We start from the raw sequence: 23,739 nt of genomic DNA, 5'->3' as shown, positions 1-23,739 counted from the left end.
TTCTTCCTTTGAGGAGGAGAAGGGGTACACTTCTAGTATTTCTGTAGTGTGAAATGCAAACGTATGTGTTGTTTGGCTCAAGTAGTCATTTTTGCAGTCTTAGATAATACTCTGATGAGACAGCAGCTGTGTGAAAGAAACCTGGGTAAGTGATAAATATGGGTTCTCTCAACCAAGCACGGAGTACTGCCAGACTTTTTTACACACAACAAAAATGCATTCCCTACATGTTAAACAATTACTTTGTGTTTGTGTATGTCAGAGTGAGTGGTGCTTGAATCTAATATTATTTCATTCAACAAGCTGAGTTTCTTCTAATATTCTATGTATTTAATTCAAACACTCATTTCTGTTATGAATTCCGTGCATGAGTGCTAAGTCAATTCAGTCGTTTCCAATTCTTTGTGACACTATGGGCTATAGCCTGCCAGGCTCATCTGTTCATGGGGTTTTCCAGGCAAGAAATATTGGAATGGGTTTCCATTTCCTCCTCTGGGTGGTATTTCTGACCCAGAGATCAAACACATGTCTCCTGTGACTACCGCTTTACCAGTGGATTCTTTACCTTTGAGCCATCAGGGATTGTATCTTCTTTATTTTTTCTACCATTCAAATGTTAAAATATCTTTTTCATTTATGAAATTATTTTGAATCATAGGCATTAGCTTTTTGCATACATTATTGAAAAATAAAAAGTAGTCAAATCTGAGATTTTGCGCATTCATATTTTTAAATTATACAAAATTAAAAATATCTGGCAACAACTAACGGGTTATTTTCCATTTGTCAACCTCAGCAAATAAAGAGAAACTTGGAATGTGCAACTGAATTCATTGAGATTCTATGGATAAACGTTGAAGTCATTTGAAACAATGGCTTTATGTTTATACATTTTTGCATATCTTTGTTATTAATGTGATCTCAATAGCACAGGTAAAATAAAGCATTTTATTTTAAGATGGGTTTGAATTCCTGGATTTTTATTATTATTTATATTGATGATACTGACTATGTTTAAAAGTCATACCATGAGTTGTAATTCAATGGCTTACAAGTAGTGGCAATTTAGAATGTAACAGTAAACAAAAGAAAGGTGATATTAGATATTTATTATTAGGCAATAAAATCTTTCAAATGTCATTAGACACAGCAATTTATTTGTTTTTGGAGTCAACATAGCTGCCTATGTAAAAATTTAAGCCCCGACAAGATTTAAATCAAAGAGTAATGAGTTTTATTACCTACTCCTGACTCTAATCTTCTAGAACCTGTTTTCTCTGACCAGAGTCCATTAAGGATTTTCATATATATTCATTTTACTTACTGATAGAGTAAAGTATATATTATATAACTGTGACTTTAAAAAAGTGATTTTCGTGGCCAAATTGCTTAAAATTCATTTCTTACACGATTTTGGTTTCCAGAGAAACACTCATAATTGCAGATTTGAAACAGCATGATGTTAACAAGCCTGTGTATTGATCTATTTAGATAATGTATCATTTTATAAAATTTGTGTTTAGATTTCTTCCCATGAAAAATGAGGAAACTAAAATGAATTAAAAACCCTTGTGATTTGGCCTCTTTCATATAGCAATGTATTTTCCCTTTATTTCAGTTTATGAAAATCTCAAATTGTTCTATAAGCATTGACTTAATTGTGTAACATATGATCAAACTTTTTCTTATCCTCAGGATTGTGAGTACTTTAACTGACAGTTATGATAATATTAAACACAGCAGATTATACTTCTGTGCTTAAAATTCATTCATTTATCTGTTTATGTTTATTCATTATATACTTGACGTGTTTACCAAACTTAACTTCCCATTGCATTACTCTCATTGAATTATGCATGTACTTTATAAAATTCATTCCAAAGCCAAGTTTTAAAATTAAACGCTCTACCTTGGGGTTCTTGTAACTCAAAATTTGTTTCTGCATGGTTATAATATTTTGTGAACTTTATGCTATTTTAACACCTCACAGTTTTTCTTGTTGTTTAGCAAAGTCACGTCCAACTCTCCGCAACCCCATGGACTGTAGCCGCCAGACTCCTCTGTCCATGGGGTTTCCCAGGCAAGAATACTGGAATGGGTTGTCATTTCCTCTCATTGACTTATATATGTATATTATATAATCCATGCCAAATGCAAGTTTTGAAATTGAATACTATGCCTTGGGGTCTGGTAACTCAAAATTTAAGTATATGAGTGATTATAATATTTTTTGAACTTTATGCTATTTTAATACCCCATGATATTTAATTTTATTTTTTTTAATCTGATACATTTGCTTATTTAGCTACTGACACTTAATATAAAGAATGTCTTCTCCTGTGGCTATAAAGTTTTTTGTATATTTAATGCAGAGTTGGCTAAGCTTTAGCAATATGTGTTTTAGTGTCCTTATGCTTACACCTGTAAAATCTCTTCTTATAGCTGTAATTATGTAGGTGTCTTTTGTAGCTCATTTTAGAAAGAGTGCCATACTGTACTTAGTAGATACCATAGTGACTTCAATATAATTTTTCCATTATTCTTATGATCAGTTCAACTCACTTTTCAGACACCTGCTTAGTGTTTTTCAATCTTTGAAAGACCATTGTACTTTTCTGGGGCCAAGGGAGCAGAGTATTTCTAAACGACTACAATTTCCATTATACCAAAAGAATATCCTCTCAGGGGATTATAAAAGCTGTAATTTCATCTCAGGGTTCCTATGACTAAACCGTTTGAGTTTGCTCCTACAATTTATGACATTACATGCACCCTTGAAGGAATTATAGACTTATAATATCCCTTGAGATATATTATTATTCTTTATGTTATCCATGTTTATGTCTAAAAGAAAGATTCTTGCAACTGGCACTTGATGGAAGAGCAGATTTGTAGTTATCTCTTCACTGATTTTTAGCAATTTAAAAGTCAACTCTATCTTAACAAAAATGCCTTTCTGTAGTAGTTCATTCAGACCAAATTCTACGATATTTGCAAAATTCTAACTTCCAATATACATTTCATAATTCTTGACTCTGCCCTACAAATTAATATTTCTTAACTAAACATAATCACCCTTGAATAAGCTTAACAAAAAGTGTATGCTCTGCAAAGAAATGTGTTCCTTTTTCAAACAATGCTGACATGTATATGTATAGATAGAAAAGCAGATGCACAATTTTCATGTTTTTTTTCTTCTCTGAATGTGCTTCCACTTTTTCTTCTTAAAGAATTACAAATCAGTGTAAGGCCAATGTTAGTTACTTTTACTCTTATTTTAAGAGAAAGGTTGAATAGTTATTTCCACATTTTAAAGTAGAATGATGGAATAAATCATGGTCACTTAACCTTAGCAATATTGATATTTTGAAACTAGATAACACTTTTTTGTAAGGGCCTGTCCTGTACATTATAGGGTATTTGGCAGCTTCCATGGCCTCTGCCTACTAGATTACAGTAATATACCCCAATTGCGACAACTAAATATACATCCAGATAGACCCAAATATATCCTAGGGGACAAGATCACATCCAGTTGAGAACCACTGTAACAAACCATTCCCTAGATTTATGATTATAAAATATATCTCAAATATCAACAGTTGGTACATTGAGCATTGTATGGGCCATGGTTATAGGGCAGATACTATCCAGAAAGATGTAGAGAAATATGCAGGGGTTATTTAAGACTGTCTAAATTATAGTAAATATCCAAGTGAAAAGTGGATAGTTCTAGTTCTTTTTTTGAGACAAATTAATATTTCAGTGTACTCCAATCTTTGATATAGTTCAGTCAAAAGAGTAAATTTTTTTTGACTTTTCATGTAAATGCTTGATAGGGTACTTGTAGGTACATTTATAAATCAGAAATTTTAGAGCTTTAAATGTGTTTGTTATTCATTTGTTTTTACATGGATATTATGTCATAGGCACAGATATAAGTACCTAAAATAATAATGATTTTGGAGAGTGATTTCCAATGCTTTGATTACAAACCTCACATATTATAGTACATTGTAAAGAATTCTGAGAATTCTTATCCTTTCCAATCATTAAGTAACATTTCTTTCACACACACAGTTCAAATTTATAAATCAGAGGTCATAAACTTGTGTAATACTAAAGGACATAGTTTTTATATTCTACATCTATGTATGTATGTACATAGAATAATTAAGAACAACTTATACATTCTGCTCTGATTATTAGATGAATATTTTCTCTCAAAAAGTGCTAATAAAAAGTTAATTTTTGTTTTATATATTCCCAAAAATGTCAAAACTACATCTCAACATGTGAATAGATATAATTTATATATGTTATTTACAATGAAAAGTGTTTCTTATATTCTAAAAATTGGGGATAAACATCATTCAATTTATAAGCTTGGATTTTCATCTCAGCATTGCTACTTAAATGTGTTATATTGGAAAAACTGCTTAATATTTCTGAAACTCAATATCTTTATGTGTAAACTCAAAAGAAACAAATACATGCAGTTTATGATCTATATATTGGGTGCTTTAATTCATTTGATTCTAACAAAATAACTTTTCATTCATTCAGTTTTTACTGAGCATATATTATGTGTCAATCTCATTGTATTGCATTGCAAAGTTGAACAAGACAGAAATAGTCTTTGGAAAAACTTTTTTGCGGTAGTTAGGGGGACTGAAAATTTACCAATGTCATTGTATTAATATTTAGCGTTTCTTACCTCCAGCATTATATAGTAGCTTTAAATTTGGAATAGGCTGTCCCTGTCCTTGCTCCAATAATGCTTGAGATTTTTGATCAATAGTTAATGAAAAGGTGTGCCTTCTTACTCTTACTCTTCTCTCTTAATCTGGATTAGGACTCATGTAGTCAGTCTGACAACTGTTGATGATCATTTTTTGATACATGAAAGACAGAACCTAGAAACATAATTAAATCAGTCCTTTATAACATTATCGGATCACTGGATCAGCCAAGCTCTAAAGCTGACCATGTTTCTGAAATCTCCTTTTACATAAATCAACACATCCCCTTATTTTTAAGCCAGGTAAAGTTGAATGTCTAATAAATGCTACATTTAAGAGTGTAAATTGAAAAAAAAATCTTTATTCAGAATGTTTAGATATAAATGAACAAAGAAAAAAAGTTTAACTGTAACACAGTAAATGACTGAGCTGAAATTTGAACCTAGGTCTGTTTGACTCCAAAATTTGAGAATTAAGGATGCAATTCTCATAAAAGTACACAGTACTAACACATTTAAAATGTTGAAATAATCTCAATTATTTATTTAATTTCTACTCTGAGTTTAAGAACTGACTACAAGATATTTTTCATGCAACCTTATATAGAAGTGTTTAGTAAGTGTTGCAGTAATGGGTTTTATGGAAATGAGATTGTCCTCTGAACTGGTGTTTTGTAAATATATTTTTATAGAGGTTGATACTTCGGCACAGTGGGTACTTAATAAATTTGCTTTGTCCTGAACTCAGAGCACTAGTGTTTTAACCTGCACATGTATACATATGAAAGACTACTACTAGAGTAAAAAGTAAGTTTTTTAACTTTGCAAAAATAAAATATGGTTAAGCAAATAAAAGAATGCAAATTAAAATATGTAATGAGTCTAGTAACCATTTCCCTCTTGTTTCCACCTCTTATCTTTTTCCAACACCCTTGCATCCTCCCTCACAGGAAAATGGACAAGAGCACACACATAACCGTAAAGAATGTGGCTAGGTTGTGAAAGGTTGGCCTGGTCTTGCAACAGTAGTTCAGAGGCCTGTAGGTCTTTGAGATTTCCTTGAGGTTTCTCCGAAATTTAACTTTTGAATTGTTTCCCCCATTTAACAGCTTAATACAAACTCTTTTTAGAGTGGAGATTCTACTTCTTTTTGAAATCCCATTTCAGCACCACTCCAGGTTTGTCATTACTTAAACTGAATTATTTTGCACTAAAACTTCCCATTTTCTCAGTCCCCTAAATTTCCACTAGTCCACATTCTTAGGAAGGTTATTATGTCTTCTCTTCAATTTTATTGAGACCTTTGTTATGTCACACCCTTTCTGGAGCCTTTTTCTTAGCAGTTCTATGTGAGTGTGCTTGTTCTAAGTCACTTCAGTCCTGTCCGACTCTTTATGACACTACGGACTGTAGCTTTCCAGGCTTCTCTGTCCATGGAGTTCTCCAGGCAAGAATGCTGTAGTGGGTTGTCAAGCCCTCCTCCAGAGGATATTTCCAACCCAGGGATTGAAACCACATCTCTTATGTCTTTTTCATTGACAGGTGGTTTCTTTACCACTAGTGGCACCTCGGAAGTCCTAACAGCAACCACGTAAATCTAAATACTCCAGTCTTCTTATACTTTGCCTTTCTGCTATGTCACCACAATGGCTCATTATGTTTCAATTCTGGAAAAGCCTTTGTGTGTGCTAAAGGAAAACACATCCCTGTGTCTCCTCTATTCACAGAAACAACTAATACCCAGCAATTCCACTGCCATTAACTACCTAGAGTTAGCACAGACCCCACAGGGTAAGGGTTCAGTCCCACAAGACTGTCCCCCAGCAGTTCAGAAACCAATTGCAAGTCCCAGGTTGTCTCATGTGTTTCTGAACAATTGGCTATAAACCAGGAGTTCCCATGACCCCTTCCTTTGGTTGGATTATTTGATTTGCTAGAATGATGCACTAAATTCAGAAAAAGATTTTAACTTGCTAGATTACTGATTTATTATAAAAAGATACAACTCAGAAGAGCCAAATGAAAGAGATTCATAGTACATGGTATGGAGAAAGGGACAGAGATTATGCCCTCTCTAGATATTGCCTTCCCAGGAAATCAGAGTGTTCGACAACCAAGAAGCTCTCTGGACCCTTTTGGTGAGAGGTTTCTTTGCAGAAGCTTCCATTACCTAGGCCTTTGTGATTAAATTGTTAATCATTAGCGTTGAGCACAGACTCTTTGTTACTCTATAGAAGCCTATCTTCCCAGGTGGTGCTAGTAGTAATGAACCCACCTGCAAATTCAGCAGACATAAAAGTTGTGGCTTCAATCCCAGGAAGATCCCCTGGAAGAGGGCATGGCAACCCACTCCAGTATTCTAATTAAAGAATCCCAGGGATAGAGGATTCCGGTGGGTTACAGTCCTTGAGGTCACAAAGAGTAGGACACAACTGAAGTGACTTAGCACACAAGCCTATCTGAGCTAAAAATCTAATAGATTTATAATCATCCCCAGCCTGCATGCCAGCCCCCTAAAATTATCCTTTTTCAATATCAGGGTTGGATTACACTTTTCTATGCCCTATTGAAAATGGAGATTTGAGCTCCTGGCCCCAAATCACACCCCACCTTCCCACCTCTTTGTTCAGAACACTCATTATGATTTATGTGTAGAGTTATCCTTAGTCTGCCAAACACAGTTGAATCCTTCCCTTCTTCTTTCTTTATTTTTTCCAGTAGAAAAATTTTTTAAAACTCCAAGTGACCACTAAACCACTGTTTACAACATTAAATTCATGTGGGAACGCTTTCAATCCCATCACACTGTCTGTACTGAAAGCTACAGAGAAAAACAAAGCACAGAAGAACTGAGAAGTCGATGTGACCTGAAACATTAGTTTTTATATTAACATTCCATAATTAGATATTTAGCAGGTAAATCCTACATATGTCCACATGGTGAATACTTACCTACCTCTTTAACTTACCTTCGGTGAAAGTTTAATACCATGGATGGCTCATATACTTTCTCCATCCATTTAATAGAAATTGTATATATACTTCAGATGGGAATATAATGAAAGGTTACACTTTTCCAGAAAAAAATCTCCAAAAGACTCTAGTAATAATATCTTGATTGTTTCTGAAACCATTTTCTGGCTATATAATATATCCCTGCCACTGCTCTGTAGATTTTTGAAAATGGTATACTTGTTCTGAACACTTTGAAAACAATTGAACAGTAAGTTTAGATTCAAAGCTGCAAAGCAACTATTTTTGTGTCCATCTGTACTTGTCATTTCACATCAAAGCAGAAATCTGTGAATATATTCTATTTTGTTTCCATTATTGTCACATACACCGATTGTCCAAAAGCTTTCCCCTAAATCTTTTTTTTTTTTTTTTTTACCATCCCTGGTTTCCTCAATAAGATAACATATTGGAGACCCTGCAGTGTTTGTAAAAACACTTTTTTTTTTAGCCAAATTTAAACATGAAGGGTGAGAATTTTAAAAATCTCTGTAAAAATTCCCTCTTGAGCCATTTTGTCTATGCTATTTTCTTACTTCTGTTGACCCTGCGTGCCATCTCCTCTGTCTGTCCTTCTCTACTCCTATTGAAAGTGCAAATGTTAGTCGCTCAGTCGTATCCAACCCTTTGCGACCCCATGGACTGTAGCCCTCCACGCTCCTCTGTCCATGGGGTTTTCCAGGCAAAAATACTGGGGTGGTTGCCCCTTCCTTCTCCAGGGAATCTTCATGACCCAGAGATAGAATCGGGGTCTCTGGCATTGCAGGCAGATTTTTAACCTTCTGAGCCATGAGGGAAGCCTCATATAGCATACACTTGTCTATCTCACCTCCCATAGCTCCTTTTTAAACCCAAGGCCAGTCTTATCAATCATAGTTTTCTTAGCAGCAGAGGGTCCCAAATACTAAGCAACCCTTAGTAACCTTAATAAGACATGTGTCCGTGAAACTTTATTAACTAATGTTTCTCCTATACCTGCTGTGTTTGCAGGTGGGTGTCATGAAACTGCTTGTGAGTGTCTAAACAAAGTTCATATTATCCATTATTCATCTTTGGTACCTAAGTTAATGTCATGAATTGTATGTGTTCAATAAAGTATTAGAGAATAAAACCTGAGCATTCTACTCTATTGCACAATAATAACATCCAACCCCAACTTCATCTGCTATTGCTCGACACTTTTATTAATCTTTAGTTGATTACTTAGCATACTTTAAAGAACAATGGTTAGTAACTAACTGCTTCTATTCTGGTTTTTTTAATCTTCAGTTTTATTAAAATATAACTGACATAAAGCACTGAATGTTTAAGGTGTGCAGAATAATGATTTGACTTAAATGCATCATAAAATGATTACCACAACTAGTTTAGTGATCATCCATCATTTCATGGAGATAGATACAGAGTAAAAGAGAAAAAGTTTTCCCTTGTGATGACAACTGTTAGGATTTACTGTCAAAACTTCTATATATAGCATCCACTATTTTTAATTTTGGGCTTCTGTCATAGCTCAGTTGGTAAAGAATCTGGCTGCAATGCAGGAGACCCCCGTTCAATTCCTGGATCAGGAAGATCAGCTGGTGAGGGGATAAGCTACCCACTCCAGTATTCTTGAGCTTTCCTTGTGGCTCAGCTAGTAAAGAATCCACCTGCAATGTGGGAGACCTGTGTTCGATCCCTGGGTTGGGAAGATCTTCTGGAGAAGGGAAGGCTACCCACTCCAGGATTTGCCTGGAGAATATACAGTCCATGGAGTCACAAGGAGTTGGACACAATGGAGTGACCTTCACTTCACTTCACTTCAGTGTTAATTTTATTTATCAAGTTGTATATTATATCTCTAGAATTTATTTTATAAGTGAAAGTTTGCACATTTTTACCTCTTTTATTCAATTCAACCTCCCACCATCTCCATCCTCTGGTAACCACAAATCTGATTTTTTCCTATGAGTTTGTTTGTTTTCGAAGTATAATTGACCTACAGCAACATTGTGTTAATTTTTAGTACACAACCTAGTGAATCTATGTTTCTATTCATTTCAAAATCATCACCATAGTAAATCTAGTTACCATCTGTCACCATACAAAGCTATTACATCATTATTGACTATATTCCCCACACTGTACATTTAATACCTGTGATTTATTTATTTTGTAACTCAGAGTCTGTACCTATTAATCTCCCACACCTATGTCTCCTCCCTGGAAACCACCTATTTATTTTCTGTATCTATTACTCGGATTTATTTATTATTTATTAATTTTATAATGAATTTTATTTATAATCCATTAATAAATAAATTATTCTTATTTATTTATTATTTCTGATTATTAGATTTATTCATTTGTTTTGTTTTTTAAATTCCACATAAAAATAAAGTCTTACGGTACTTGTTTTTCTCAGTCTGAATTGTTTCACTTAGCGTAATATACTCTAGGTCTGCCCATTGCTTCTTCTGTGTTTGAACACTCCACCTTTGCTCTGCCTTCCTATATTTGACATATAATTAAATTTCTTCCTTTACAATAAAAACGGTCATGCATTCAATCCACAGAATTCTCACTATTGGCTAGCTCTGTGTGAGGTATTGGACATACAGAGGTGAATAAGTTATGGTCTTTGCCATGAAGTGAAATTTACTGATAAATTATAACACAATACAATAAGTTCATCAATATAATTTTAAAACTACATATAAAGTGATTCATACTTATATCTGAGTGAGGATAAGAACTGTGGAATTGTGAGAAACTCCTCAGTTTAGGTTTAAAAGGGTAAACAGGAGATTTCCATATGATTGGAATGGGGGCAGTTACCCTCTAGGCAAGAGAATTGTATTTCAGTGCTCTGTACCTCATATTTACTAATTCACCTTTGCCCTCTTTATCCCCTTGGACCTGGATCTTACACCATCCCAACTCTGCCTTGACTTTTATGCTCCTCCTTACATGGTAAGTCCATCTTTGTATGTGGGATTTATTCATGCATTCAACTTAGTTGTTGAATCAGGAAATTACTATCAGGGAGATGATAGAGATACTAAGATCTAAAGAATCTAAAAGATTAGCAAGGTCGCATCAGCTATGTTAATATCTTTGGACTTAATCCTTATGCAAAGATGATAAGATGAATGATATTATAAGATTTGAAGATAATTACTGGTTATATATTAGAGAATTGATTGGAAGGTAGCAAGAATAGATGCAGGAAGATCAGTCAAGAGGTTTTTATAGATGTTCAGTCAAGAAATGATAGCATCTGAAAATGGGGCTATCAGAGTTCCTGTAACTTTACACACAAGCATGCTGAATTTTTCACAGTCTTATTAGCACCTTTGCTTCACTCCACTAGTCTCTGAAGCTAAAATATCCCTTCCCCTTTTATCATAGATTTCTCTTAAAAACTAGTTAATATTCATTTACTATCTCTTTTTTCTCACTTCCTATAGTCTTGATTTTTCTATCAGAATTAATTCCATCACCATAGAGTCCAATGCACAAGGAGAACTATGATTGGGTTGCATAAGAAGAACATTGTAATATGTAACATTTTTTGCTCCTCTATCACACCTTCCCTGACATTAAGTTCAAATATTCAACTCAGACTAAACAGTCTTCTCTTCCCACAACTCCAGTGAAGCAATTGTTGTCAAGGTCAACTGATAACCTCTATATTGCCATATTTAATATTTCTTATCTCTCAACTCCATCTCAGACTTTTCTCAATGCCTTCTACTAAACCTCTAAATATTTGGTTGCATGCAAGGTTTTTGTCACAGAACACTTTCTTTCTATTTGTGTTACTGATTTTGTAAATATTAGCTAGTTCCCTGGTTATGAATGCATTTATAAACTGATATCTATCAGTTTTATATCTCTAGCTTCCCTGGTGGGTCAGTCGGTAAAAATCCACCTGCACTGCAGGAGAGGCACTTTCTGTCCCTGGGTGGGGAAGGTCCCCTGAAGAAGGGAAAAGCTACCCACTCCAGTATCCTTGCTTGGAGAATCCCGTGGGCAGAGGAGCCTGGTGGGCTACAGTCCATGGGGTTGCAAAGAATCAGATATGACTTAGAAATTAAACTAGGCATCTGTTAATTTACAATAGTACCTGGTGTAAAATAGATATTGAATAATTTTTTAAAGTTGAATATACAGAGCTAAATAAAGCTTCCAAAAAGGAAAAATATCAGGGTTGTTTCTAAAAGAATGAATAGGATTTCACCAGAAGAGGAAGTGGAAAAAGACAATCTAGGAAGAGAAAATGGAAAATAAAGTGTGAAGATGTGAAAGAACAAACTTTGGGGGGATAATTCAGGCACTTAGAGTGATTAGAGATTGTAATAAATATCTGCTATTTCTTTGAACCACCTTTCCATGTTAGTTCCAATACTCAAGTATATGAATTTATTATTATCTTAGCTGCCAAATACCTCCTTAAAATCTTCCCAGCATCTAGTCTCTTTCTGTTCTACTCTATATAACCTGACTTGTTGTTCAGTTGTTCAGTCATGTCCAACTCTTTGTGATCCCATGGAGTGCAGCATGCCAGGTTATCCTGTCCTTCATCATCTCCAGGAGTTTGCTCAAACTCAAGTTCATTGAGTCCGTGAAGCCATCCAACCATCTCATCCTCTGTCATCCCCTTCTCCTTCTGCCTTCAATCTTTGCCAGGGTCTTTTCTAATGAGTTGGCTTTTCACATCAGTATTGGAGCTTGAGCTTCATCATCAGTCCTTTAGAATTGACTGGTTTAATCTCCTTTGCAGTCCAAGGGACTCTCAAGAGTCTTCTTCAACAACACAGTTCAAAAGCATCAGTTGTTTGGCTCTCAGCCTTATTTATGGTCCCACTCTCACATCCATACAAGACTACTGGAAAAACCACAGCTTTGACTAGATGGACCTTGGTTGGCAAAGTAATGTCTCTGCTTTTTAATATGCTGTCTCAGTTTGTCATGGCTTTCCTTCCAAAGAGCAAGCATCTTTTAATTTCATATAACTTGATACTGCCAAACAAAAAAATCCTAAAGTGAAATTCTGATCATGTACTTTCTCATCCCCAAATGAAAAACTTTCGATGGTTTCCCAATGTTAATTGAAAACATTCCCAATTCCTTTAATCCACTGAAAGTGCTCCAACAGTTCTTGCCAAACTGTTTCCCCAAGCTTGCCTCCCTCTCTCCTCTTTCTTGTACTCTTATACTGCAGTCAGAACTATTTGTATATTTCTGTGCATTTCTAGCTATTTCCAAACTCATTGTCTCTGTCCTGGTGTACAATGACTTTTCTACTGTCTATATAATCTACACCTTCCAAGTTTCACATCCCAACATCGAGATGGCAACTTTGAACTGTTCAAACAGAAATAGCTCTCTTTTCACATAACTCTTGTAAATGGACAAGTAATTTCTAAATTTTCCATTACAATATGAGTAAACCATTCTTAAGTTTTCTGATTTATATGGTTCATTATCTTATTGAATATAACTTCTTCCTTATAATAACCATTTTGATTTCCTTATAAGCCCTTCATGGATATTTTTAATAAAGAATAAGTTGGATAGGGATATGGAAGTACATGAATACCTCTATATTGTTAAATCTAAAAGAAAGTAATGACCCTACACATGAATGTAAAATCACAGACTTTGGTTGAAGACACTGTGAGAGAGAAGGAATGATCAAGAAAAGAAAGGGAAGAATTGAAAACTTTCTTCTCAAGATCTTGCTGCGTGCTATCCACTATGATCAGTGCTATCCCTATAGTTCTCAGAACAACCTACTGAATCATGTAGGTACTTTTATGATCCACATTTTTCAAAAGATAAAAATAAGACTCTATTCATATAGCATGTAATTTGCATAGCCAAGAATTAAAATAAACTCTAACTTCAAAACTTTGGACAACTAAGACACTGAAAAATTTTTCCAGACTCCCCAGATCCCCCTAAACTCAAGAGCCAGATATTTTTATATTATCAGGTTATCAGTGGTAGAATCTGGACTTCAAGCTGAGTCCCCAGCACTTCAATATGTGTCTTTCACTACTGTGTACTGTCTGCATTTTATATTTCTCATTGTTTCTTTAAACTACAATCAAATGAAAGTGCTATCCTTCATGATTCAATGCAATTTCACTTTCAATTTTTTAAACAGTGGTCTAGAAAATGTATTATTTCCAGTGCTAGATTCTTTTTTTTAGATATTAAGTATCCTGAACCAGCCCATGATGTATCTCGAGTATTATTGAAGAAAGACCTGCTACACTTTTGGTTTGAGTTGACAGTTGAAACTGAGAATATGTCAAATTTCTTATACATCATCATTGGCAGACTTCTTAATTAACCAACTGATGTTGTCCATAGCATAGAATGATTATTCTTTTGGAATGAGAGCTATTTAATGAACTCTGGCTATTTCACTGCTGACCAAACACTGGGGAGCCAATACACTACTGAAGGAAGGATATTTACTCTTAGGAAGGTGGTCATCACAGTGGACTCCCTTGTGGCCAATACAGTAATGGAGCAGACAGCACAACTTGTAGCTATTCTAGTTTCACTGTTTCTATTTCAGGAACTTAAGTGTCTGAGAAGCTGTAACCTATGCTTGCCCTGAATCACTCCTGTGCTCCGTTCTGCCACTAGAGTTTCTCTAAAATAAAAGTAATCTCTTCCTTACTGAGTATGAGGAAGCTTGGCATTGAGGTTCAATGGAGACAACTAAATGTATTTTTGTTCAATATTTTCAATAAACAATAAATGTACAGATTAAAAGATAAAAAAATTGCCTATTGTATTAAAGTATAAAAGTGTAAGTGAAAGTCACTCAGTCATGTCTGACTCTTTGTGACTCCATGGACTATGTGGTCCATGGAATTCTCCAGGCTAGAATACTGGAGTGGATAGCCTTTCCCTTCTCTAGGGGATCTTCCCAACCCAGGAATCAAACCCAGGTCTCTTGCATTGCAGGCGGATTCTTTACCAGCTGAGCCACAAGGGAAGCCATTAAAGTAGAGAATTACAGGTAAAATTCTCTACCTTCCAACTCTCTGTCTCTCAGTTTCTTTTTTACCTGTATCAGGGATTTGATGTTGAGTGTGTTTTCTACTTGCAGGTTTTAACAGTGTGATTTATTGTCATGTTTTAACTTATGTATTATTAGATGAGCTAAAAAAAACCTACCCAATTAGCCCATTAGTAACAGTATCACAGTAACACATTAACACAGTAACACATTAACACAGTAACACAGTATCACATTAGTAACACAAAAGCGTTGTGTTGGATGAGCCAAGGCTCAAATCTAGGCCTGCCTAAAAGCCTGAAGATACTCAGATATACTGCACTATATAGTATTGCCTTTACACAGCCTCACATATTTACATTATAATGATCCTTGAATTTGCATCAGAAATATAATTTCATATCCATCATCTGAACTGTTTCCATACATCTCTGTACAAATGTGACTTCAGCCCATTCTCCATTCCAGATTTAAGAGTTAAGCTTTATTAGTGAATAAACAATGAATCTTTTTAAAATATAACTATGCCCCTTATACATGGTAATAGTGGACCCTCATAGGGTGATTATGTGCAATATTTGGGATATACTTGTGCTAAAAAGGTCTCCACTATTTATCTGAAATAAAATTTAACTGGATGTCCTGTATTTTGTCATGTAATGCCCTGTGTGTGTGTGTGTGTGTGTGTGTCTGTGTGTCTGTGTGTGTGTGTGCGTGTGTGTGTCTGTGTGTGTCCGTGTGTCTGTGTTCAGTTGCTCCAGTCATATCCAGCTCTTGGTGATGCTATGGACTGTAGCATGCTAGGCTCCTCTGTCCCTGGGATTCTCCAGGCAGGATTATTGGAGTGAATTGCTATGCCTTCCTTCTGGGGACCTTCCAGGCTCAGGGATAGAACTCAAATCTCTGTCTCTCCTGCCTTAGCAGGGGGGTTCTTTACCATTAGTGCCACCTGGGGACCCAATATTAGCCTCAGGGGTACTTAAAGGACTTAAAGTAATGCATAGATGAGATTATTGATGTCTATATTAATATTAAGGGGCTTCCCAGGTGGCGTTAGTGGTAAAGAGCTGGACACTCAATGCAGGAGGTGTAAGAGATGCAAGTTCAGTCTCTGGGTTTTGAAGATCCCCTGGAGGAGAGCAAGGCAACCCATGTTGCCAGTATTCTTGCCTGGAGAACCCCATGGGCAGAGGAGCCGGGCAAGCTACAGTTCATAGTGTCATAAAGAATCAGACATGACTGAAGCGACTTAGCACTGCAACGCATGTTAATATTGATGAGAGGAAACAAGAGCAATAATTTAGAAGATTGATTGGTGAACACAGAATCAGAGTGCCAGGAGCTGGGTAATCTCGTTTTGCTAAAATTGGAAATGTGAAGCTCTCTTAAAAGATATTTGCTTGATAAGAGTAATATTCTTGGTTCTGAATTAAAATTCCTCCTTAAATATTGGATACTTGAAAAAGCCCTGCTAATATTTGTTTGCCTCCTCTTAACTTCTTTTCTGTGCTTGGGTTATTAACCAACATCTCTTTAGATAAAAAATAAACTTTTTTAAGGTCATAAATGCATTCAACCACCTCTGGAGCTATTATTGGTTTTATTTAAAAATGGGGTTAGATTGGAAGTCATTCTTTCCCATCAAGTTAACTTCCTGTGCATTTTCATTGATATATTAACTATTAGTTCCATGAAAATTCAGTTTCATATTTCTATAATTTAGAGTGGAGCTTGTCACCCCCATATGCTATCTAGAGTTTACTGTGTTAAATCTGCTGCTTATATGTTGTTCACTCTTTGACAAAGCGCCTAAATTTCTCACCACCTTAGTTGTTTCACCTGTAAAAAGGGAATTGTGAAAGCTCATTAGGGTATTGCAGTGATATATTCATAGACAAAAATCATTTTAAACATGGGTGGATGCTTCTGCCACTAGCCATATGAGGAGGCAGGTATGAGACGGGCATGTGGGATATGGAGACAGTGTCATATGGTGGGACTGCCTGATGCTAAGCCAGGCTTTGGAGCCTCAAGGTATAGTCTAGGTTCTAAAGTACTTAGTCACCTAATATCATGGGAAATTCCAACTCTGCAAAATCCTGCAAGGGGACAGTCCTTAAAATTTATCTGCGTCAACCATTTTCTTAGCTGAAATAGAGGGAAACTGGGACTCGCTCACAATTGCATTTCTGATGAGTGAGAAAACTAAGAATGGAAATCCGGCTGCTTTGCCTCCTGCTCCCCAGCTCGGTGCCAATGGCCCCAACAGCTCCCTCTACAACAGACAGGAGCAGAGCCTAGTCAGCAGCCCTCTGACCCTGACTTCTGATAGCCAATGTATGTTCTTCCAAGACTGATATTTTTGGGGCATTGATGCAGCCTACCTCTTCCCTGGGCATATGACTGACTCAGCCACCTCACCCCGTAGGGTAAAGTAGAGGCCCTGTCTTGCAGTGTTGCAGAGAGTTTCCCTGTGGGACTAAGTTCCAGTACCACTGAAGTAAATGGCTTAATACCTCATGCCTTTAGTAGCTGCTTTCTCTTTCCTGTAACATTGTTTTTTGTTCCCTGTCCACATTCCCTGTTTCTCCCAAATAAAATACTTGCCTTAGAACCCTTATCTCAGGCATTGACTCTAGGAAAACCAAATTAAGACACTCTCTTTACCTGTGACAGCTTTAATAAGCTTAGTAGCAGAGCTGACTGTTAAAAACTTGGCATCTGAACCTCTGCAGGATCTTGAAAAATAAAGAATGCTATCAGAATTTACTTCAATGGCTACCCTTGTAAAATAACTTATTCTGCCTGTGCTTCTCATCTCCTCTTCCTCTCAAAGACATCAGGAAATAAAAAGAAATACCTTCTTACACTGTTAAGAAGTAAAACACTTTCAGAAGCCAGGGCCATGAATGAACTAATGTAATGCTTTGTAAGGTGCTTCTTCCAGAAGGCAGAAATGGCAATTTTCTCAGCAGATTGAGAAACATCTCAGTTATGTAAAATGTCAGATCTGCCTACGGACTTTCTTACATCATCTCTATACTTTACGTTCTCTTGAGCATAGATTTGATATTTTCTTAAATTGTTCTTGCTAGTTATCTTTTATAAAATATGAACTTTTACAGAGATGAACTCTTTCTTAAATGTATAAAAATCTTTTTTCTTTCATGTGTTAAATTTAAATGGAATGAAACTATTATCTTTGGGTTGCGGGTACCAATTCTTTATCTCTCATCACCGACACATGCCATAATTCAATCTCTGTGTCCTGTTGCTGTTCATAAACCAACAAGCTCTGGTGGTTTATGTCATCAGCAGAAAACCTGAAAGTGAATTATAGCCTTGCATTCAATCTCTATGTTCTGCGCGGAAATAGCCAGTTTTTCAGAATGTGCAATTTAGGGACTTGGGAGCGAGAGACTTATAAAGTGTATTTCTTGTCGTCTGTGCCAAAGTCAAAGCTATGAACATTCAAAATAAAAGATTGATATAAAATCGGTTCAAGATACACCTATAGTTTTATGAGTAAAAGGATGTTTTCAATAATGTTTGGAAAACTTGAGAGAGAGCAGCATTCTACTTATTTCTAAACATCTAGAGTTTCTAAAACAAAAATGAAACTAAATTTGGATTTCATCAACACTGAATTGAGAGGATAACAACTTGGACATAGTGACTCGTTGACAGTAGAAGTTCCTTTTACTTTACGTGTTAGTAGTTACCCTTGTGAAATGGTCAAGTAAACATCTACAGGAAGGGCTACACAGAGAGCTAACCAGAGCACACACAAACAATGTCCTTCTTTAAAAGCTGCTAACATATTATCTATGGTGAAACAGATCACCAGTCCAGGTTGGATGCATGAGACAAGTGCTTGGGCCTGGTGGGCTGGGAAGACCCAGAGGAATCAGGTGGAGAGGGAGGTGGGAGGGGGGATTGGGATGGGGAATAAGTGTAACTCCATGGCTGATTCATGTTAATGTATGACAAAAGCCACTACAATATTGTAAAGTAATTAGCCTCCAACTAATAAAAATACATGAAAAAAAAAGTTGCTAGCAAGTTACTTCTCCAAGAAAGTTTCTTTAGGTATTATCTTAAATAAACTATTATTTGCATTAATCACACCTATAATCCTGAATACTTTTCAGTGCACAAACCCTAAGTTAACATATAAAGCATCCACTTCCTAAGTAGTTTGAGAAGCAAAGTAGGCTTGTGTTGGGGTGTGATCAATAAGAGCGTCCCTGGTGGCTCAGTTGGTAAAGAATCTGCCTGCAATGTGGGATACCTGGGTTTAATCCCTCAGTTGGGAAGATCTCCTGGAGGAGGGAATAACTACACACTCCAGTATTCTGGCCTAGAGAATTCCATAGACTCTCTTTTCCATGGGGTCGCAAGGAATCAGACATGACTGTGTGACTCACTTTCAAGAACTCATATACTAGAACCCTCTTAGTTTGAAAGATAATTTTTGCATCAAATTTTGGATTTTAATTTGGAAACAGTACTTTATAAGGAAAGGTATATCATGCTTAGATCAATGCCCTATTTAAAGCTGTGTTAACATGCATATTGTGAACACTGTAAAAAATCTCTCTTGACCACTATTAAGTACTAAATATGGCATTAAATATATGCCACATACAATTCTAGTTGCTATTGATGCTAAAAAAGATTCAACAGTTAAAAAAAAAAAAGAAAGTTATCTCTGTCTTCAATAAGCTTCTATTATATTTGGAGAAGGTAAATAATAAATAAATAATAATTATGTATTATTTTAGAGTAGTTAAATGCTATGAAGAAAAAATATATAGTATCAGGGAATTAAAGAAAGAATAAGAAGTAGCATTTTGTAAAGAACTGTCAAGGAAGGCTCTCAGTCAGAAAAAGTAACTGACATGTGAAAACATATACATAAATTGATGGAATAGACTGTTCGAATATTTGAGAGAAAGGTATTTCAGTAGAGGGAAAAGCAAATCAAAGATACCGAGATAGGAATATGTTAGTTGTGTCTGAGAAAGAATTAGAATGGTAGTGTGGCTAGAATGAAATCATAGAGGAAAAGAGTGATGAGAGATGGAGTCAGAAAAACAGCAGGATAAAAATGGCTGGATAATACAGGGCTTGTAGGCCACAGGAAAATGCTTGGATTTGACTCTTGGTGAAGCAAGAAATCAATGAAGGTAGATCAGAAATGATCTGAGGATTGCTAGCCATCTATTTTTTTGAGAATAGATTATAAAGTATATGGAGATAAAAGCATGGATATTGGCTAGAAAGTTATTGGAAAATTTCCAGTCAAGAGTCCTTGACTTATGCTAAGGAGGATAGTTCAGTTCAGGAGGATAGTTAGAAGTAGTAATTAGCCTCTGTATAGATTTTAAAAGCAGCATCAAAAGAATTTCTGATCATTTGGATGTTATTTGGAAGCAAAAGAATGAATGAGGATTCCAAGGTGTAGAATCTACTCTTTCAGCTCTCGCTTGTTAGGGAGTGAGTGAGTGAACATATACACTAGCTTGGGAGACAAAAGCAATGGCTTAGAGAATATGACATGCAGACTACATAGGATGGAGGGGGCTGTCACATCAAACAATTTACGTTTTTGTCAAGAGGAAAGCATTAGGAAAATTACTGGAAATCCTAATTTATTAATAAAATTATATGGTCTTGTGCACTTATCCCTTCAGCAAATTGCACCGAGTTTCTGAGTGCATGCTCAGTCATGTCCAACTCTGTGCAACCCCACGGACTGTATCCCATCAGGCTCCTCGGGTTTATGGGGTTTTGCAAACAAGAGTACTGAAGTGGGTTGCCATTTCCTCTTCAGAGGTTCTTCCCAACCAAGGGATCAAGCCTGCATCTCCTGGCTACACTGGCAGGCAGATTCCTTATCACTAGCGCCCTCTGGGAAGCCCAAATAGCACTGAAGCTTAAGAAGTTTTGGTGACTAGAATCCTTATTTGGGTAGTCTTGTTGTAGTCACAGATGCAGAGATTGATCTGAAGTTGCTTTAAAAATAGCTCAGAAAAGTAACAGTTTCAAAGTCCTTGAAGTTTCAAAGTATTCAGGGTACCAGTTTACATCAGCCTTGTATACCTGATGTTCTATTTCCTCTTCCCAAGGGCCTTGGGTCTTGAAGGAAGTTTTCAGTAGCTGACCATAGTTCCACTTCTAATTCAGTGGGTGCTACCATCTATCACAATGTTAGAGGCATGTCATGGGTACTCATTAGACTTCAAGTATATTAAAATAACTGTCTTGCTCTTCTAAGAATTATGGCATCAGAAAAATATATTAATATTTAGTAGAAAAAATCCTTAAATAAGCAGTTTCATTAAATTTTTCCTTCACATACGCTTTTACATTTCTTCTGACAATCTTCACCATGCAGTTTCTTCATTGATTTTTAACATAAAATCATTATCTAGATCATTATTGTAGTGATCTATTTATATGATTGCTTAATTGAGTGAGATTTCTTTTTGAAGAAAACATCTAATGTTGGAATCCTGGTTTTGCCATAGTAAGAACATGGGCAAAGAACTAACCTTGAATTAGCATAGATCCCTCCACAAATATAAGAGCAATTTGCAAGGCTTATTTTAAAGGGCTCTGTTATAATAATAAAGCCATAGAAATATTTAATACATTGGAGGGAAAAGCAAATGAGTGTTGTCTTCTTAAGGTAAATTTATGTGTTAGTTTCATAGCTCTGTAGTCACATTGAGTATTACCAATTCAGGAGCATTCTATAGAGAAGTTGAAGGCCAAGAAAAAGAGAAGAGCTCAGCTTCCTATCCTCTTCACTATATTGTGTTTTCCCCAAATATGTGGCTGAATCTTAGGCCATAGTCAGAAAAAAAATACACTGTAATATCAGACTATAGAATATTCTCTTATATACAGAATGCCTAAAGATTGTTATTCTGGACTTTTCTTTTGGGGAGATAAAGGTCCGTAAGTTCAGTTGAGGTATTGGTTTTGTTAAAAGGAGGGAAAACAATCCACTGGTAGGCAACCTTGGATGAGCATTTCTATACATTAAGGTTTCATCATTACAGATTTACTTTTAGCCATATAATTAGAAACAGTACATTAAAAACAGAAAAGCTGGAGAAGAAAAAATGATTTGATCATGACATCACAACAGGATGTGCAAACAAGCAACACATGCGCGTTTAGCACAAATATTTAAGGCATGTGTCCTTGGGACCTTACTTATGCTAGCATAGTCTTCTCAGGTTCACAGCCAGAATATCATTGAAATACAATCCTGACAGATATTGCTAAGCAGTTGTCACACTGAACCAACCAAGGACAGAGGTCAAAGATGGAAATGCTCTTATTATTTGCATGAAAATGGAAAAAGTATAAAAAACAACCCATGACCAATATGCAACTTCATTAAAATTTTATTTTATTTACTCAAACAAGATTTCCTGACACTTCTGAAAAACTAAAAGTGAGGCTCACACTGAAAAGAAGAGCCATTGGGTATAAAGTTCTGAAGTTAGAGTTAAAAAGTGAAAGTAGTGACTGATAGAAAACCTATAGCAAAGATATAGAAGACTTACCTAAGTTCAAGGTATACTCAGCATTTTAATACTTACTAGTTTGTCTAAAAATAAGTTTTGAGTATGCAGACATGCACAGATGAAATGTTGTCTCAGTTAGCTCAGGCTGCTGTAACAAAAAGCCATGAACTGGGTGGCTTAAACAATAGATACTTATTTCTTACAGTTCTGGAGGCTGGAACATCCAAGATTAAGATGTTGATTGATTGACTTGGTCCCTGGTGATAGCTCTTTTCTTGTATTGCAGGTGGTGGTTCCCTTCTCGTAGTAGCCTCACCTGATAGAAGCAGCAGTCTCTCTGTTCTCATCTTTCTTGTTGTTCGGTTGATAAGCACTGCCCAACTATTTGTGACTCCATGGACTGCAACATGTCAGGCTTCCTGGTCTTTCACCATCTCCTGGAGTTTGCTCAAACTCTTGTTTATTGAGTTGATGATGCCATCCAAAGATTTCAGTCTTTGTCACCGTCACCCTCTTCTCCTCCTGCCCTCAATCTTTCCCAGCATCAGAGTCTTTTCCAATGAATTGCCTCTTTGCATCACATGGCCAAATTATTGGAGTTTCAGCTTCAACAGTAATCCTTCCAGTGAATATTCAGAGTTGATTTCCTTTAGAGTTGACTGGTTTGATCTCTTTGCTATTCAAGGGACTCTCAAGAGTCCTCTCCAGCACCATATTTCAAAAGTACCATTTCTTTGGCACTCAGCCTTCTTTATGGTCTTCACTCACATCTGTACATGACTACTGGAAAAACCATAATTTTAACTATCCAGACTTTTGTCAGCAAAGTGATGTCTCTGCTTTTTAATATGCTGTCTAGCTTTGTCATAGTGTTCCTTCCAAGGAACAAGTGTCTTTTATTTTCATGGCTGCAGTCACCATCTCCAGATTTTGGAGCCCAAGAAAATATTTCCACTTTTCCCCATTTATTTTCCATGAAGTAATGGGACCGGATGATAAGGACACTGGTTGAACCCTGAGGAACACACCCCAATGACCTTATCTAAGACTAATTACCTCATAAAGGCTCCATCTCTAAATATCATCATATGAGGGGTGGGTGAGACTTTAATATATGAATTTGTGTGAACACAAACATCTGGTTGATAATACTTGGTAATTACCATACATATGAATTATTAGGAAATAACAGTTCATCATATGTGCTCTAGATTGAATTTTCATATCCTACAAACACAAAAAAGAAATAGTATGAAATGCTGCTCTTTAAACTTCTGCATACTCAAGTAAAAACAACAGCAGAATACAAAGCATATTACTCTTATTGACAACACTTTGCATACGTTTGTATATAGCAACTGAAAAAATAGATAAAGTGGATCTATGCCATAACCCTACAAATACTAAATATAATTTAA

Source organism: Muntiacus reevesi, chromosome 1 (assembly GCF_963930625.1).
Source record: "Muntiacus reevesi chromosome 1, mMunRee1.1, whole genome shotgun sequence".
NCBI lineage: Eukaryota > Metazoa > Chordata > Mammalia > Artiodactyla > Cervidae > Muntiacus > Muntiacus reevesi.
Note: the sequence above shows the minus strand (reverse complement) of the source record.